Source organism: Podarcis raffonei, chromosome 8 (genome assembly GCF_027172205.1).
Source record: "Podarcis raffonei isolate rPodRaf1 chromosome 8, rPodRaf1.pri, whole genome shotgun sequence".
Taxonomy (NCBI): domain Eukaryota; kingdom Metazoa; phylum Chordata; class Lepidosauria; order Squamata; family Lacertidae; genus Podarcis; species Podarcis raffonei.
In genome coordinates, this window is record NC_070609.1 from 57,267,436 (window position 1) to 57,286,509 (window position 19,074).

At 43.2% G+C, this 19,074-nt stretch overlaps 1 long non-coding RNA gene across 1 annotated transcript in view; it reads right to left on the reverse strand.

The window, feature by feature from the left end:
• Positions 1-846: 846 nt before the first annotated feature.
• Positions 847-19,074, reverse strand: part of LOC128419472 (uncharacterized) — a 69,057-nt gene continuing 50,829 nt past the window's right edge. The window contains exons 3-6 of the long non-coding RNA XR_008331856.1: positions 15,010-15,171; positions 14,558-14,698; positions 4,050-4,190; positions 847-1,230 (exon numbers count right to left, since the gene is read on the reverse strand). This is a non-coding gene — a long non-coding RNA (uncharacterized LOC128419472). The remainder of the gene's footprint in view (positions 1,231-4,049; positions 4,191-14,557; positions 14,699-15,009; positions 15,172-19,074) is intronic.

Below are 19,074 nucleotides of genomic sequence, written 5' to 3' on the forward strand. Positions count from 1 at the left end.
AATAGGCAGAAGTTAAAAGCACTGTCCGTGCATGGAGTGAATGGCAAAGGCTTGTTTTTCATCTTGCCTTTATTGAGCAGATTCCCGCAGTTTACTTTTTTTCCGAGCATCTTCTGGCATCTTTGGATCAGCCGACAAAGAAATTCTTTTTGGACTCAGCATGCGGTCAAATGAAGATCCAGTTCAAAGTGACATGAAAATCAGAAATATTGGGTAGATAACAGGTATTGTCTATTTCAAGGCCTCTGTTCTTCATTGTCAGTAGTCCCCATAACTGGAGAGACATGCTCACAAAGAAGTAAGAAATGTTCAAAGTGGGCAACAGATGCTTTATTAGAAGGCAAACCTTGCTCTTTTTTCTATTCATTTCATCCTAACACAGGCAGGTTTCCAAGTGGGAAAAAAGCAGCTTTGAAGTTCTCTTCTTCTTTCCTCTCTCTCTTTTATTTGATGGGCTTTAAAAAAAAAAAGAGGATCCTAATTTCAAATCGCCAGTGAGGCCTTCTTAATGCTCTTAAGCTACAAAATATTATAATGCTGTAATAACAGGATCATTACCAGTCCTCCTTTATATTTAGCACCTTGTCTAATTACTTAATTGGAAAGAGTCTTCTGATGACTAGCTCTTGCCGAATGAGCTTCCCACAAAGAGAGACCCCAAAGTCACCTTGATCTTGGCAGGTACGGTGTGAGAGTGAACCTTTGACTTTAGTAGCCTGGCAATTGTTAAGGAATATGCCCCATTGCCCTGGTGGAAATTTTCTCGCTCTCTCCCCTCCATATATATATATATATATATATATATATATATATATATATATATTCCCAAGAATTGTACTTTAGATATCACTCAACGTTGACTACTATATTGTTCTGGCTGCTAACTGACCAGCCCTTTGTCAGGCAGATTGTTAATAGTCCAAGACAGTTGGTTGATGCCTCATCAACAAGAGCCAACAGATAAGAAACCACCTCTTGATAGTTAGGAATCTCTCTGTGTTTTGGAATAAGATACCCATCAGAGTTTGTGTTTTGGAATAAAGTAACCCAACTCTAGCTGAGGGAAGGGGGCAGAGAAACAGAAATTAGGCAGAAGGAAAGAGAGTAGTTTCTAGTTGGACTTACCTGGGCCTGGGAGGTGCAGTCATGGTGGCGGTCGGGGAGGGGGGGCACTGTCCAAGTTGCTGTCAGGCAGGTCTGCCTCACAGGAGTTTCTGTTTGCCTTCATAACTTTCAACAAGGCAAGTATTACAAAGGCAGTGTAAGGCTGCATTTTATTTCATAGGAAGGAAACTTCAGATGGTACTGCTGCCCATAGAACTTCTCACCACTCGGAGAAGTGAGGAGCGCTTTCTCAAATGAGTGAAACAAATGGCCTGCTAAATGAGGGCAATGGCACATCTAGTCCAGGATCCTGTTCTCACATTGGCCAATCAGATGCCTACAGGAAGCCTGCAAGCAGTACATGAGTGGAACAGCACTCTGCCCACCTGTGATCCCCACCCTCCAAAAAAACTGGTATTCAGAGGCATATTTCCCCCGACAGCAGAAGTGGAACATAGCCATCATGGCTACTAGCCATTTTTTGAAATGAACTTTTTCAGATTAAAAAAACTACAGTTTAAGGGTGGGGGAATGAATGTAACCACATACCTCCACTAGAAGCCAACAAACAAAAAGAGGGGCCAAAGAAATCAACTGGTGAAACATTAAAGAGAAGTGTTAATTTGGCTTTGGGAGAAAAGCCACAAGAGGGCCATCTCAGTCTCCCAAGAAAAGCCGTTCCAAGGTTAGGAGGCTACAGGAAAGAAAGGCCTGTTTCTTGTGGAGGGTAATCTAGGCTCCAGCAACATCTAGAGGACCACAAATGCCCCATAGCTGGAGTCCACTTCAGTCCACGCCCTTCACAAGATCTGGTAGTCTTTAAGGTGCCACAGGACCTTTCACCAATTGACTGCAACTGACTAATAGGGCTACTCCTCTGGAATTTTTCACCCAGTCAAGGATTTACATATGGTAGAAGGAAGAGCGAGCATGTGTACAAGAGAACATGTGACCCAGACACTCCAAGTGGCAGTTGTGGAAGGGTCATTGCTCAGTGGTAGATAATTCATGGTGCATGCAGAAGGTCCCAGGTTCAATCCTTGGAGGTCTGCTGCCAGTCGTTGGCTACATTCACAGTGTACAAGCAAAACTCCCTGATACGGCGTTAAATGGGTAGGGCTTTCCCCAAAGAATTCTGGGAACTGTTGTTTGCAAAGGGTGCTGAGAGTTATTAGGAGGCCCCTATTCTTCTCCAAGAGATACAATTCTCACCCTGTGAACAGGGACTGACTGTTAACCACTCTGAGTATTGCAGCTCTGAGTTGAATAAGGGCCTTGTAACAGCTCTCAGCACTGCTAACAAACTACAGCTTCCAGAATTCTTTGGAGGAAGCCAGAACTGTTTAAAGTGGCATGAAACTGCTTTAAATGTACGGTGTGAATGCGGCCACTGTGGACACTATTGAGCTAAATGGACCAATGACCTGACGTGTTATAAGGCGTCTTCCTATGTTCCTCTAGTTCTCATATGAGCTTACGGCTGACTTGTCAGATACAGGAGGTTCTGCCTCAAAGGAGAAGGGAAAGATAATCCAGGCCATGTTTGTTCACATACAGGACTGAGCGTTGAGCTTAACATAAATGATGGCAGTTGCCTTATGCTCTCTGGCTGCGAAAGGTTCCCCACCCCACATAGTCATTACACCTCAAAGCTGTTATCTGCTTATTCAGAAATAATTCTGATTCTGTGCAAGCCTGCATTATTACTGCCAGCAACCTCTCGTTTGTTTACAGCAAGGGGTGGGGGAAATGGCGCTATTCAACAGGGTGCAACGGAAAACAGCTATTACTTATAATCCGCAGAACCTAGGCATTGTTATTTGCCGTTACTGACATTATGCTCAAATACTAAACTATCAATTTCAGAGGAATGCAAATCTCTCTTTATTATGGCAACAACAGCAATTTCCAATTGTCGTCCCTTTTGTGCTCGTAAGTGAAGAATTAAAATGTCAGTGTTCATTGTTAGTTCTTCATATTTTATGGATTACGCTTTTTGTGCGTGTGTGTGTGAAAATGTTTTGGAAGCCACGCCACAATAAGAGAACTTCACAGAGGCGGAAAAAGGAAGTGAATTATTTAACACACGGAGGCGACGAACTTCATTATGCCAAATACAAGCATATTGAAAGACGCTTTGCTGTGAAAAGAGAATTCAGTACAGTAACATGAAATTGGAAACACTGAATGCCTGCACAGAAACAAAGGCGACGATCTACAGAGAACTAATCTAAAAGGCACCGAGATGCCAGGTAGAGGAAATGAATAGATTAAAAAGATACCAAATAATTGTTTCCCTGGCATTGAAGTTGACCTGATATAAAGTCATTCATGTAGCATAAATGTCCAAAATTATTTTATTTTTATCAGGGCTGCCAACCTGAATCAAGTTAGCCTGGAATCCTGACCCCACTTACCAGCGAGTAAGCTCAATCGAATTCATTGGGACTTACTTCTGAGTAGAAGTAGTTAGGATTGCAGCCTTAGAATACTATCTGAACCCAAGATCCACAGGGATGAGAGAGCTTGAATTCAGAAGATCTTGGGCTTTCCCAGCTCAGCTGATGTAACTTAAACTGGAGTAATTTATCCCAACGTTAAGTCCCCCTATTACTGCCATAGAGCTACAATTCCCAGAGTTCCCTGGGAAGAGGGGTTAGCTGTTAAACTGCTCTGGGAATTGTGGGTCTGTGAAGGAAACAGTCTCCTAAGAACTCTTAGCACCCTTAACAAACTACAGTTCCCAGGATACTTTGGCGGGGGAACTATGTCTCTTAAAATGGTATCATAGTGCTTTCAATATATAGTGTGGATGTGCCCAGAGATTGCTATGTGGGGAAGTATCCTAAACTGTGCTCTCCTGCTGGAAGCCTGAGGTCGTACAGCCTGGGGAAAGCTCTGTGTCATGTGATTCTGCCGAACACTAGAAAAGAAATACCACTTACCAGAGGTCTGGGGATTTCTTAAAAGATTTGCTGCTGAAAGAAATCCAAAGTGGTACTTCCCTTGGCCTCGCTCCCACACCTAAAAGCCACAGACACATCTGGAGCGGTTGTGTCATCGTCATCTCGTTTGGAATCCTGCAACTGAAAGGTTTTTGTTTTTTTTTACACTGCAAGCTCTTCAGGGCAGGAATGTTACGTGTTATGCTGTATATTTATGGTACTCTATAAATAATGGTTTTCCCTCCATTAATTATTTTTGTTCCCTAGTTCCTTTAAGTGAACACAGTCATTTACAAGTATATAAAACACAAGCCTTTTCTGCCCCCGAGGAACTTGTAATGTATAAGATTGCTAACACTCCATGATTTGTGGAATGTGCGTTACTTATTTCACAGGGAGGCAGTGAGATTTCATATCCACAAAGGAACGGAAGCGTTCGCTTAAGCAGTGCCTCCCATCTGTTCGAGGGAGAAAGATTTGGGGTTTCCAAGGTCAAAAATTCAATAAGGCTTTAGGGAACAGAATTTGGGGTCGCCAACAGTCTTGCATTAGAAAGAAACTCGGGGTAAGAGAACAGGGCTATGTAACTTTACCCACTTTCATAGGGTCCCTACAGGCAAGTTGGGGATCTTTACTCAAGTACACACACACACACACACACACACACACCCCTACCTCTTTCAAGGCTGGCTTTGGCTCTGGCCTCCCAATAGTCTCCACAAAAACAAGCAGGGAAAGACTCCTGTTCCAGAGCTGAGAAAGGAAAATAAGAAGCATATCTTCAGTTCTGAATGAGAGAATTCTTGAGAATGTTCCTCCTCCTTCTGTTTGGTACATAGGGCGCATCCACACTAGACATTTAAAGCACACTCATACCACTTTAACAGCAATAAAGGTAAAGATAATGGGACCCCTTACCGTTGGGTCCAGTCGCGGAAGACTCTGGGGTTGCAGCAGTTCCCAGCAACCTTTAACATACTAAAGTTCCCAGGATACTCCACAACTGCTAAGGTTGTGCAAGAGGGCTTTAAGTAGGTGATGAAGAAGGTATAGCCTTAGGAAGCTGCCTCAGACCTAGTCAGGCTGCCTGTTCATAAGAACTAAGATGAGTCTGCTAAGATCAAGCCAATGGCCTATCTAGTCCAGCATCCTGTTCTCACAGTGGCCAACCAGATGCCTGTGGGAAGCCTGGAAACTGGACACCAGTGCAACACCATAGGTCAGTTGTAGAGCATCTGCAGAAGGCCTTGGGTTCAATCCACAGCATCTCCAGGAAGGTCTGGGAGAGACCTTCCCCCTAGTCTGAAATCCCAGAGAGCAAGGATCATTCCTTGTGGACAATATTGAGCTATGATGATTCAACTCAGTGTAAGGCAGCTTCCTTTGTTCCTGCACTGAATCGACCCAATTCAAGGTAATAATGGCTGCAAAGGTTCCCAACCAAAAACAAACTGCAAAAGGTCTCCTGCATATTGGCAAGATTTAAAAACACATTGTCATGCCTTGCTCAAAATGGGTTCCAGAACTGCCTACTGCAGGGCTGGGGGACCTACGGCCCTCTAGATATTGTTAGATTACATCTCCCATCATTCCTGACCACTGGCCATCTCAGCTGGAACTGATGGGAAATGGGAGTCCTAAACATCTGGAGTGCCTCAGATTCCCCGTCCCTGGTCCACCAGAAGAACATCTGAAGGAACACAACAAAGTTGCTTTTCTTATCTACCATCGAGAACAACCTTTTAACTATGGGCAGGTCCACACAACACATGACTTCCTCCCATGAGTCATGGGAACTACAGTTTGCTAAGGGCACTGGGAATTGTAGCCCTGTGAGGGGAAACTATACTTCTCAGGATTCTTTGGGGATATAGTGTGCTTTAATTGTGCATTTAATATGATTTGACAGATGCTGAAATCTGGCATATTAGGAAAGAGAGCCTTTTGCTCTTAACGTAATCATCTGTCAGTGACAAGTGGCAAGACAGAAAAATACATTTTACATGTAAAAATCTGCTCGGAAGAATAGGAATATAAAAAAGCTGCCCTAAACGAAGCCAGTCCATGGGTCTATCTAGCTCCATCTTGCATACAGTCATACCTCGGGTTAAATATGCTTCAGGTTGAGCGCTTTCAGGTTGCGTTCCGCGGTGACCCGGAAGTAACGGGATGGGTTACTTCCGGGTTTTGTCACGCGCAGAAGTGGCGACCCACGCAGACTTAGGTTGCGTTCTGCTCAGGATGTGAACGGGGCTCCAGAATGGATCCCGTTCGCATCCAGAGGTACCTCTGTACACTGACTGGCAGCAGCTCTCTAGGATTTAAGGCTCCACCTGGAGATGCCAGGGATTGAACCTGGGATTTCTGCATGCAAAGCAATTGCACTAGAGTGAGCTAAGGTTAAAGGCTGAACTTTTATTCATACCAAAAAGAAGAAGAAAGGGTAGAGAGAGAGAATCTGTATAAAAGTTGCATTCTTGAGACACTTTCAGCTGTTACATTTTGAAAATCCTCTTTTGTCATAGTGCCAAAAGTTCACAAAGGGAGATCTATGAGTAAAAATTTTCCATTTATTCTTGAAGTGTTGCTCTGCCTGACCAATAGTGTCAGAAGTGCGTAAAGGATGATCTGAACAGAGAGTTGCCTTGTTATGAACCAAATACACCATCCCTTGTAAGCAACTCCTTATTCAGACTCCTGCTCAGGAACTTGGATATGATCACAATGCTGGAAAGGTCAGAAAGTACCTACTCAAAAGATGGAAAATGTTTCTATAATCAAATACGGGGTGAATAACCTCTGGCGTACTACTTCCTCTTAACTTGCTCAGCTTTTAACATCTGGACCTGGACTTAAGGGCACTTGACACAATTAGGCCTGTAAACGCTGTGTCTTTTAAAACGTCCTGCTTTCATGGAAATAGTTTCTCCAATGGTGGATGCCTGTGCTTGGCTCAGTTAGGAATTGCCTCAGTTGAACTTTCTCACAAAGTTTGGGGAAAGGGATCTACTCTGTGTGCAGAAGGTCCCTGGTTCAATCCCCAGCATCTCCAGGTAAGGATGGGAACAGTGGAGGCTAGTCCATTTGGGCGAGTAGAGCACTGCTCCACCAACTTCACTCCAACCTCAGTCAGTCCTCAACTTCCTTCCTTATGCAACCAGCCCAGAGGGAGGCACAATCTGCCCACCTCCTTTTCTTTAATCTTAGTGCTGCCTCTTGTAGAATTCAGACAGGAGGAGGAGGATGGGGACAAACTAGAATTTGTTGGCTTTGCCTGTGATTGGCTCTTTGGCTCCATCTACTGTTGGCCTCCTGCCTTGCCAGTCCCAAGCCACTACTGGCTGGGAATCTTTCCAGTCCCAAACCCTGGAGAATCACTTCTGTGGATACACAATGTTGCCAGTCTTCATGTCACGTTTGCAGACATCTTTGTAATGCAGAGTTGGTCTGCCAATTGGCCTGGTGCCAGAATCCCCATAGAACACACCCCTGGGGATCCTGCCATTTTTCTTTCTCTGGACATGACCAAGCCAGTGTAGACGACACCGAGACAGGAGTGCAAACATGCTGGGAATGTGGGCTTTGGAGAGCACATCTTTGTTTGGAATTCTGTCCTGTCGTGTGATACCCAAAATCCTTCTGATGTGGAAGGCATTGAGGCATCAAACCTGACGGTTGTAAGTTGAAAGAAGATGAGGAGAAATAGATGTCAGTTGCTCATTGGGTTTCCGCCAGGCAATCAAGCAGAGGGTACCAATGTTGTGGGGAAATGGCAGAAGCTGGTGGTGATGGCAGTGAGGAGGTAGACTCCAGCCACATCTTCACCATACAGTGAGTGGTGAACACCACCTCAGCCCTTCCATCACTGTGGTCTAGCTGGAGATGCCCTTATATTCTTTCAAACAGCAGAGGGGAAGCATTTCTTCACAGCTAACATCCCTGAACAGAATACCATTTCAGCACTAGGTCTTACGTGTCTAATCTCAGCCCTGTTTAAAAAAAGAAAAACCAGCTTCAAACTAATGATTTTATTTTTAATGAAGGCACAAAGGAAGGAGATTGGTGTAAACACACTTGTGTCCCAAAGTTTGTTTGGAGAGGAGATTGACTTTCAAATTAGCTGCCTTTTCAAACATTTCAAAAAACATAGTCAAAATGCAAATGGGGCATAAATGGCCCTTTAGTAAATGCTCATTCAACATTTATTCTTTCTCAAATCATCTTTTTAAAGCGCTTTCATGGTAATGTTGAGACGATGTGACATTAGAAAAATTGCTTTGACATGCTAAGGGGTTCCCAAGATTAACAGAAAGAGAAGGAACAAGATAACGCTTTCAAAAGACCTATTTCAGAGGAATTATTACTTCCTTTGAAAGTCTTCCAAGGTTGCAGTGCATTTAAGCTTGTTGGCATACATGTAAATGAAGGACTACAAAAGTATTCTCCTACATTCAACTTGAATTAAACCTTGAGGCTAATGTTCAGGAATGACAATAAAGGCTGGATCTTTGGCTGGAGAAAATAAAAACCTAAAAAGAACCCTTTTTACTTCAGATATCAATGAGAGAGAATTGGTTTTTCTTCTTTCTTTCTTTTTTAAAGTATAACTGTATAAAAATAATCATTTTAATTCCCATTATGATATTGCTCAGGCCATTGGCCTTGATCTGATTGAATAAGAGAACTTCTAAGTATTACTTTTTATATAAAAAAATACATTAAAGCATTAACATATGAGGAACCAGCTGCAAGAAAATAGCTGCTCCAGCATTCTGAACAGGTGGCTTCACCATCAGTTTTTGTCTACAAACATTTGGTTTAATAATAGGGGGGTGGGGGGATATTACAGGAAATGTATTGGCCTAGTTCATAATGGTATACCATGGTTTATGAAACCACGATTTTGGATATTTATTTATTTATTTATTCATATATATATATATATATATATATATATATATATATATATATATTCATATTCATATATATATTCACACACACACACACACACACATATACACACACCCTGAAAGCAGTTTACAAAAAGCATAAAACAATAAAATTATCAGTTAGAATAGTTTAAAATAGTTTAAAACATTCAAATAATAATTAAAATCAGTAATGAACTAAAAACAGATTAAAACACATGTGAACATGGTACATACCTGGGTAGGTTTGCCTTGGGCCAGATTCAGCAGGTTCTTATGTTCTCAGGACTAAACAAAAATGTTTCTTAGCAGTGCCGAAAAGAGTATAGTGAAAGTGCCTGCCTAATGTCAATAGGAAGGAAGTTCCAAAGTGTAGGTGCTGCCACATCAAAATATTGATTTATTACAAATGCAGAACGAGTATTATGTGGCACCTGTAACCGTGCCAGATCTGCAGATCAATTTGGCTGCATAGTGTTGTACACATCAGAGAGGAGGTGGGGATATCTTCACCCAACATACCTTTTTGGTTTCCCTGCCCATGCAACATATACACCCCATGATCAGAATGCATGTACACAAAGTTGTTATCTCCGCATGAATGTCCATCTACTCAAGTGCAATGGTTGTCTCAAATGTCCACACCTAGCTTAAGTACAAGGGATGCGGGTGGTGCTGTGGTCTAAACCACTGAGCCTCTTGGGCTTGCCAATCAGAAGGTTGGCAGTTCGAATCTCCGCGATGGGGTGAGCTCTCGTTGCTCAGTCCCAGCTCCTGCCAACCTAGCAGTTCGAAAGCATGCCCCAAAAAAGTGCAAGTAGATAAATAGATACTGCTCTGGTGGGAAGGTAAACGGCGTTTCTGTGCGCTGCTCTGGTTTCGATGTTCCATTGCACCAGAAGCGGTTTAGTTATGCTGGCACATGACCGGAAAAACTGTCTACGGACAAACACCGGCTCCCTCGGCTTGTAAAGCAAGATGAGCGCTGCAACTGGACTTAACTGTCAGGGGTCCTTTACCTTTACCTTAACTACAAAGTGAATCTGGCTGAATCCTCTAGTCAGACTGAAGCTGGTTTGAGATGGGTGGGACTGGATTGAACAGCAGGATAGCTTTAAAAGAGGATCAGACAATCAACAGAGACTAGTCAAAATGTCTCTGCTCTAAGAGAGGAGAGTGCTGTCACACTCAAGTCCTATTTGTGCGCTTCCCATAGGCATCTGGTTGGCCACTGTGAGGATACTGGACCAGATGAGCCACTGACCTGAACCAGCAGGGTGCTCCTTATATTTTTATGTTCTGGAAATGGAGATTTTGAGATAATTTCCTTGTAGAGATGTGATGTCCAGATCTGATGGCTCCTCCAGGTCATTGGCAAGGGGGAGATTTGCTGGAGGGTCATGTTCTGAACCCTGACACATGGTGAGCAGCGAGGAGGAAGTGCAGAAAAAGATCACCCACCGTTTCTCATAATGCTGGAATTTCTGGACATCCAAGTATGCTGAATGTTGGAAGATTCAGGACAGACAAAATGAAGTACTTCTTCATGCAGCACATAGTTAAACTATATTATGCCAATAGAGGCTGAATGAATGAATAAAGGAATGAATGGTTAAACTATGGTTGCTCCCAGAGTGATGGGATGACCACCAACTTAGATGGCTTTAAAAGGGGATTTGACAAATTTATGGAGGATAATGCTACTTATCTTATGTAGCAGAACTGTAATGATGGACCCTTGAGGCTAAACCTAATATACCACAGGGTTTTCTGAGTTTGCCCCAGAAGTGTGGGGGCTGGGGTGGGGGGCAGAGAGAGATGCATTTTTTATGAATTCAGGTATGCAGATGTTTTAAAAATGGCCCAGCTGCTCTCAATTTTTCACATCTGTCCTCACCCTAATGCAATTCCATTATGTAAATTCCAGCATTTGCAGCAGCATGGTTAATGTTGCAGGGCGAGGTTCCTATTCACAGTAGAGGAGAAGATAATCCACAATGCAACAGATAATAGCCGATTGAACCTTGCAGAATACAAGCTGTTCAAGAGATGCTTAGTCCTGTATCCGAAAGCTCCAGCTGCATTTCGTTAGAGGAATGCCGGATGTGGATTCTTAGCAGGCTCTCGTAATGAATAAGCTATTCACATGTCAGTGTGGCATTATGCTTATCTTATATGTGGCCAACATATAGAAAAGCAAGCCATTACCAGGATAATTAAAAATAGAATGGAGCATCTCCTATCTGTATCCACGCCAGAAGCTGATCTGAATCTCTTCCGTGCTAATTTAAGCACCTTAAAAAAAAACCCCACAACAATTCTGCATTGTAAAATGGAGCATCTCAGTCATGAAAAATTATGATGTGATTCCAATCTCCTCCCCCCTCCCCCCCAGAACAGAGACGATAGTTTTATAACTATAGCAGCCTTTTCCCCATTGGCAGTGGGCGAAAACAATTCCTACACATTCTGAAGGCAGAAAGCCTACAATGGCTACAAGAATAGTAACATAATAAGGCAATCATTATGTCATTGTCCTTGTGTGCAGGGAAAATGCAGGCACTGGTTTTCTAATGCGCCATCCCTACCAACAATTTTGTTTAGGTTCATGACATAAGGTTGGCCTTGTGAAACTGAGGGGTAGGCCCACGGAGGCTGGCCCGTAAGGGTGAATAGGGTGCTCCCCCACCAACCTCAGGGTGCATTCAGATGTGGAGACGATTGCATTAGATTTCCTGATTAGAATTCTGGCACTTTTGTCCCATTTCCTAATGTTCCTCTCACGCTGCAATACTTGTTGCATTATGAAGCTGAGGCTTTTTGACCAAGATTCTGGCATGTTGCTCTAAATTTCATTCACGTCAGAATCTACTTAAGAGGGTTTTTTTAGGAACACAAAAAGCTGCCATTAGTCCATTCCTAACCCTACCTAGAGATGCCAGGGATTGAACCTGTGACCTCCTGCTTGCAAAGCAGATGCCCTACCACTGAGTTACGGCCCTTCAGGGTTATGAGAGCCCTGAGCTCTACCAAATGGAGCTAGGTACAAAATAGTAGATGGGAGATGGGTGGAACCGGGTGCAAAATGGTGGCTCAGAAAGGAGAGCCCCAACACCACCTCATGAGTCATACACCAATATGAATTCCAGTAACAGCCAATGTAGTGTAGTGGTTAGAGTAATGGACTAAGACCTGGGAGACGGGGGTTCTAGTCTCCGCTAAGTCATGAAGATCACTGGGTGACCTTGGGCCTGTCACTGTCTCTCAGCCTAACCTACCTCACAGGGTTTTTGTGAGGGGAAAATGAGGAGAGGGGAAACCATGTATGCCACATTGAGCTCATTGGGGGAGAGATGGGATATAAACATAACAAATAAATATAAGTGTGAACCTTGAGTTGTTCAGGGATTCAAACAACTTAATTTGGAAGGCTGAAGAGGCATCCTTTTGTCGATATTGTTGAAACAATTCAGACTCAGAAACCCTTGCAGATCTGCTGCAAATCAGCTATCAGTAGATTTATCTTTGGACCATCCCTGTTTTGTATGTTCATAACTTCGCCCGCACACAGAAAGATACTGTTAAGCTCCTCATCCAAAGGAAATCCATCTAATAGTGTTGCTGTCATGCAACCGCACGACACTTAGTTTTCAAAAAGGCCCACTTCCCAGTCTCCACTGCAGGGCCGGTTACTGTCACAGACAGAGTACTAAGCTAGACAAAGCTTTGCTGTGACCAATGCCAGATTTAGGGTAGTGCGGGTGGTTCCCCTGCACAGGGCACCAAGCCAAGGGGTGTGTGCAAATTAATAATAAATAAAGAACTATTGTGAAAACAAGAAATATACAGGGAGCGCCAACTTTTGTCCTCGTCCAGGGTGCCATATTACCAAAGCCCGTTGATGCTGCTGTTGCTGGGACGAAGCGTGGCAATGTAACTTGCGCCGCTCAAAACTCGCCGGCGAAGTCAACGAATGCAGGTTACAGATACAGATGCATTTCTCAACCTGCACATTGCCTGGAATTACATGCTCTTTGAATAAAGCCTTCCACGGCTCCTAATTGCTTAATTAGGGTGCAAGCTGTGTGGGCTTGCCTTGTAGGAGGACTGTCACGCTCCATCCCACAGGTGGCTGCATTAGAGTTGCGGATAATGTCGCACATTTAGATATTCCTTGTCTGACTCACAAGGGGGCTGCCAGGCTTAATTAACGAAACTTTGCAAAGTCATTCCCAAGCCTCAGATGTGGGAGAATGAAATGCCGTTTTTGCCATCACTGCTAAAATACCCCCAGCTAAGCCGCCAACAGACATCGTACCTGAGCATTCAGGATGCTGATAAGAATCGCCTTTGATGGCATCTGCACGTCAAAGTCTGGGAAGCTTTTGGAGCATAAATTCAAATGGGTTGTTTGAGGTATCAGTTTCTAGTGTTTCCTACTGAGACTGGGGGTGTGGGGAAAGGATGACTTTGTTGAAACAGACACAAGAGATGATGGAATGAAGGAGAAATGGGCGGCTGCAGACGGTGTCATTAATGCCAACACTGCCTTAAGACCACAAGGGAGTCCGCTATCCTGGCATTTAGAAAGTAGTGAAATTAGATCCATAAATGTCTGAATATGTCTGGACGTCAATACTTTTTTAAAAAATTTTTTTAAAAAAAGTCAACAAGGATTGTTGGGATGGGAGGAGAAATTTGATTCAGTTCACATTTAAATGCAAAATCACTCAATTCACATTTTGCAAAGCAATATATGAACCAAAACATATTGCAATGCAGTTCCCCAACCAAGTGATGTGTACCAAAAAAAAGTGTGTTGGGGAGGAGTGTGCATATAAATGTGAAAATAATGTATTATGTTTGGGAAAGTTGCTTTTCAAACATGCCATGTGTATATTAGACAAAACTGCATATAGTACATATGTGCATATTAGGAGACATTTGTGCTAAAATGATGATGACCTTTCATTAGGTTTTTTTTAAAAAAAAATCACAGTCCGATGTAGAAATATAGAGAACTTAATTTAAGGTTGGCAAAATGAAAAACTGAGAAAAAGTGAAAATGTTGTGTTTGCCCATTCCCACCACAGACTCACCATCTTAAAAAATACAGGAGACAAAGGGAGGTGGAGTGAAAGAGAAATTTGTTTTGCACTAGCTGACATGGGGAGAGTTAAAGAAAGAGAAAAAAACGTGAAGATGTTAACTAACCTGGGACTAAGAAAGCGAAAATCAGAAAATCATGTGGTATTAAGAAGCTTGCACTGAACTTTATAATCCTGGTACATGGAGGTCCCGTCCCCCCACTTTTCTTACATGTGCATCAGCATAGTTTTTTTGTTTTGTTTTAAAAAGTGCTAAGCCTGCCCCCCCAAAAAACACTAATTTACAATTATCGCCCCTCACATTCTTATTTCTTTCCTTATTAAAATGTTTATATTTGGCCTTCGGGCCTCAGTATACTCCCCCTGCCGAAGGGTTTTGCTGAAGTCAAGTGATAATTGTGACATGCAATGGTATAATTAGGGTAAAGGACTTTTTCTTTTTTAAAGAAAAAGAAAAGCCTGTAAAACATACATCAGATTTCTAGAGGAAGATTGAATAATCTTTGATTTGAAGTGTGGAAATCAATTGCAGGCATGAAGAAATCCTCCTTTCTTGTCAAATGAAGAGAAGCCCAGCTATGTGGTCAGTGGCTTGGGTTTAATAACGCAGAAGCTGAAAGACATTTTTTAAAAAAACACAATTTGACAAATCTAATCTTTTAATCCTGTCTTCTTTTTTGCTGTTTGTATACGGAATGAAGGAGATTGATAAGAAGCCATTAAAAATGTGTATGTTACTCAGCAGGGCTTTTATTCGGGAACATCTAATATTCTTGGAAATTTGATTTCTCCTCCTTCTAACAGAACACTGTCCCTTACTTAGTGTGAATCCAGTAATTCAGATTTGCATGGATTATTTTGGGCGGGGAGAGGCTGGCCCACATAGAAAACTGACTTCTTTCTACTGATTCCTGGTCCATCTACCTGAGGGCTGTCCACAGCCTCCAGGGTTTCAAAGGATTGTCTGTCCCTCTCCTCACATGGAGAGGATGTTTGGGATTGAACCTGGGTCCATCTGCACTCAAAGTATGTATGTGCTCTACCACTGAGCTATGGTCTGGCTTTGGAGAAGTGGAGAGCTCAAATCTCAAAGAGAGCAGCGAGAAAGAGAAAACCTGGTGATGCGTTTCAAGGCAACGTTGCCACCTGCAAACACATATGGGGGATTTGGGTCATGTAGCTTCTTATCCCCCCCCCCACCAAACCCAGGGCATCGCTACACTGCAAACCCTCAGGGGCTTGTATCCAATTTAACTATCATGGTATTTCTGTAATATTTCCATTTTGAAGGGAGCTGAGATTTCTCTGTTATAAATCCCTAGCTTCCTCCCAAAGAACTGCAGCTCCTAAAATTCTTAGTGGAGAAAGAATAGCTTTGAAATCAGATTTACAACGCCGCCCTGTCTTTGTGTTACGCCAGCTGGATGAAGTTAGAAATGCTACTAAACCCCTTACACCACCATTAACTCCCAAGTTATTCTGCTGGAAGGAAGTTACGATCACATATCTTTGGGGAAGTGAAAACTCTTAGGCTGTTTTAGCTAAGGCAGCACTGTTGGGGGGGGGATGACGACAACTGTGCAATTCTGGGGGTCTGGTGCAGGAGCATCAATTTGGTAACCAGTTTATTTCTCCCCTCCCTTACCAGCATAAATTTATGGCAGCGAAAGAGCTAGCAGAACTAAATTCATAGAACTCAATCGACAATATAGTGTGCTGGGCCTGGGGGTAACCCTTGAAACACAGTCCAGGACCAGTCCAGAATCCAGAGGTTCTGCTAAGAGTCAGTCCGACAGGGCCGAGGCAGGATACGAGGCAGGAAACCAGGCAAGGACAGGTACAGGCAGGATCTGGCATACAGCAATGTTGCTCCCGCAACCTGGGGCAGGGTCTGTCAGCCTTTTATCTTTGTTGGGGTAACGGCCAGTCCTGATCCCCCAGCAACTCTCCTCCCTGTTTGGCCCGAAGGTGAGCACTCCTCCAGCGAGTACTCAGGTCTCTCCTTCTCTCAGACCTTAGTCTCTGCAGCTCGGGAGACGTCAGTGGGTTATTAGACCCAGGGGCCGCCTCAGCCTCCCCTGACCCAACCGGTAGTGGAGCAGCTGTAAGTGATGGCCCAGCTGAAGGCAATGAGGTAATCCCAGCATCTGGAGCCAGGGCAGGCTCAGGCCTCTGACTCGGCCCAACTGGTGTTTGTTGCAGGGGGAACCTGTGCAGACTGGGACTCTTCAGGATCAAGCCCCAGACTTGGTTCTGATGATGCCTGAGGCAAAGGATCCGGTGCAGACTGAGACTCCTCTGGTTCTGAGTCCAAGCCCGAGTCCCAGGCCATCACATATAGAAAGGTGCTCTTCCTGACCACTTCCTACATCTTCTTCTTCTTCGGCGATCACTCGTAGCCGAGTAAGATTGTCTTCCATAAACACGGTTTTAACAATGAGTCCGTAAGTGACTGTGGAGGCCAATTCTGGATCCACATGTCCTTCCACAGTGGGGACATTGGTTTCCGGGTGGGAGCTGATCACAGTGTGGATTTGCCAAGCATGCCTTCCTCCTAGCATGTTTCTCCCTTGCGTCCTGAGTTCGAGTGTCTTCAAAGCCCATGACACCTTTGGTAAAGGCTGTTCTTCAACTGGAGCGCTCGCAAGCCAGTGTTTCCCAGTTGTCAGTGTTTATACTACATTTTTTTAGATTTGCTTTGAGACAGTCTTTAAACCTCTTTTGTTGACCACCAGCATTAAGCTTTCCATTTTAAAGTTCGGAATAGAGTAGTTGCTTTGCAAGACGATCATCAGGCATCAGCACAACATGACCAGTCCAGCGAAGTTGATGTTGAAGAATCATTGCTTCAACACTGGTGATCTTTGCTTCTTCCAGTACACTGATATTAGTGTGCCTGTCTTCCCAAGTGATGTGTAAAAATTTTTGGAGACACTGTTGATGGAATCTTTTGAGGAGTTGGAGATTACGTTTATAAGTGGTCCATGTTTCACAAGCATATATTAAGGTTGGTAGTACAATAGCTTTGTAAACAAGCATCTTGGTTTCCCTGCGAATGTCCTGGGTCCTCAAACACTCTGCACTTCAGTCGGGAGAAAGCCACACTTGCAGAGGTCAGGCAACGCTGGATTTCGGCATAAATGTTGGTCCTTATGGAAAGATAACTGCCTAGGTAGGAGAAGTGATCAACATTTTCCAACATTACACCATTGAGTTGGATTTGTGGCACTGCAGAGGGGTTACTTTGTACTTATTGGTGCAGCACTTTGGTTTTTTGGATGTTGAGTGATAGTCCAAGCTTTTCGTTAGCTTCTGCAAAGATATTTAGGATGGTTTGGAGGTCATCCTCAGAGCATGCGCACACTACGTTGTCATCAGCATACTGAAGCTCTATGACGGAAGTTACGGTAACCTTACTCTTTGCTTTCAACCTGTTCAGATTGAAGAGCTTTCCATCTGTTTGATATATGATTTCTACTCCGGTGGGGAGTTTCCCTTCAACCAAGTGTAAGATCATGGCAATGAAAATAATGAATAGAGTTGGGGCAATGACACAACCCTGTTTAACACCTGATCCCACTGTGAATGGTTTACTTTGAGAGCCATTGTTATCTGCGATTGCTGCTGTCATATTATCATGGCTACCATGATAATGCATGATTATACATAGGATACCAACAGATCATTAAGATACCAATGATCTGTGTAAGTGTTGTTAGCAAAGTGACTTAAATTATGCACGTGGAGTTCAGAGGCCAAAGAAAACCTGATAATGCTTTATTGAGGAAAGCTGAACAGAAACAGTGTATACCGGTAATTTGAGAAGAAAGGCATAGGGAAGTTTTCTCTTTCTTTCTTCAGGCCTTGTACATAGCAGGGAGACATTCAGCCAATATCCATACACACGGGATAAACTGGGCAAATTAAATTAATTTGCATTTATTTTCTTCCGAAAGAACTTTTGGAGCAATCAAGGCTCATTTTGAACACAATCTTAATTACCCTATGTTTTCCGAACCAAATTCTACCTCCAAGTTTCTAAGCTATTATCTATGAGTCTGAGTACTAGTATTAGAAACACATTAAAAAAAAAGCGAGAAAAGGAAAATTATAATAAAACCATCACAATGCCTAATTCTGGAACTAATTAGTAGACTCCATGAGACTCTTGAGAGTCCCATGGATTGCAAGAAGATCAAACCTATCCATTCTTAAGGAAATCAGCCCTGAGTGCTCACTGGAAGGACAGATCCTGAAACTGAGGAAGACTCCCTGGAAAAGACCCTGATGTTGGGAAAGATTGAGGGCACAAGGAGAAGGGGACGACAGAGGACGAGATAGTTGGACAGTGTTCTCGAAGCTACCAGCATGAGTTTACCAAACTGCAGGAGGCAGTGGAAGACAGGAGTGCCTGGCGTGCTCTGGTCCATGGGGTCACGAAGAGTCGGACACAACTAAACGACTAAACAACAACAACATTCTTTCACGGCAAAATCACAGAATATAGAGAACAAAAGTGCTTAAAACTGAACACCTCAAAATTGGGGGGGGGGGACTCACTTTTTATTTAGTTATCTTTAGAGAAATACATGACATTTCATTACTGATGTCAAATGCTGACAGCGTCTCGGTTAAATTTCATGCTGCATATTCCCAATACTGAAGGTTCAGCAGCATAATGAAAATAATATTGATATGGTTCAGTATTTAATCATGTGCTTTCCCCCACATTTTTAAAATTAATGATAATAAAAAATAGATGTTGAACATTGCATTTCAGTGCAATTGTATAATAACAATCTGATCAAGGGGCGCACCTGCCCATGCAGTTTAAAAAGCAAACACACACACATACAGACAGACACAGGAAGTTGTCTTCTCCTGGTTAGACCATTGGTTCATCTAACTCAGAAGTTTGTATCTCAGGGGTAGACAATGCAGCATCCTCCAGATGTCACTGTGGTATAGCTCCCATTAACCCTGACCATT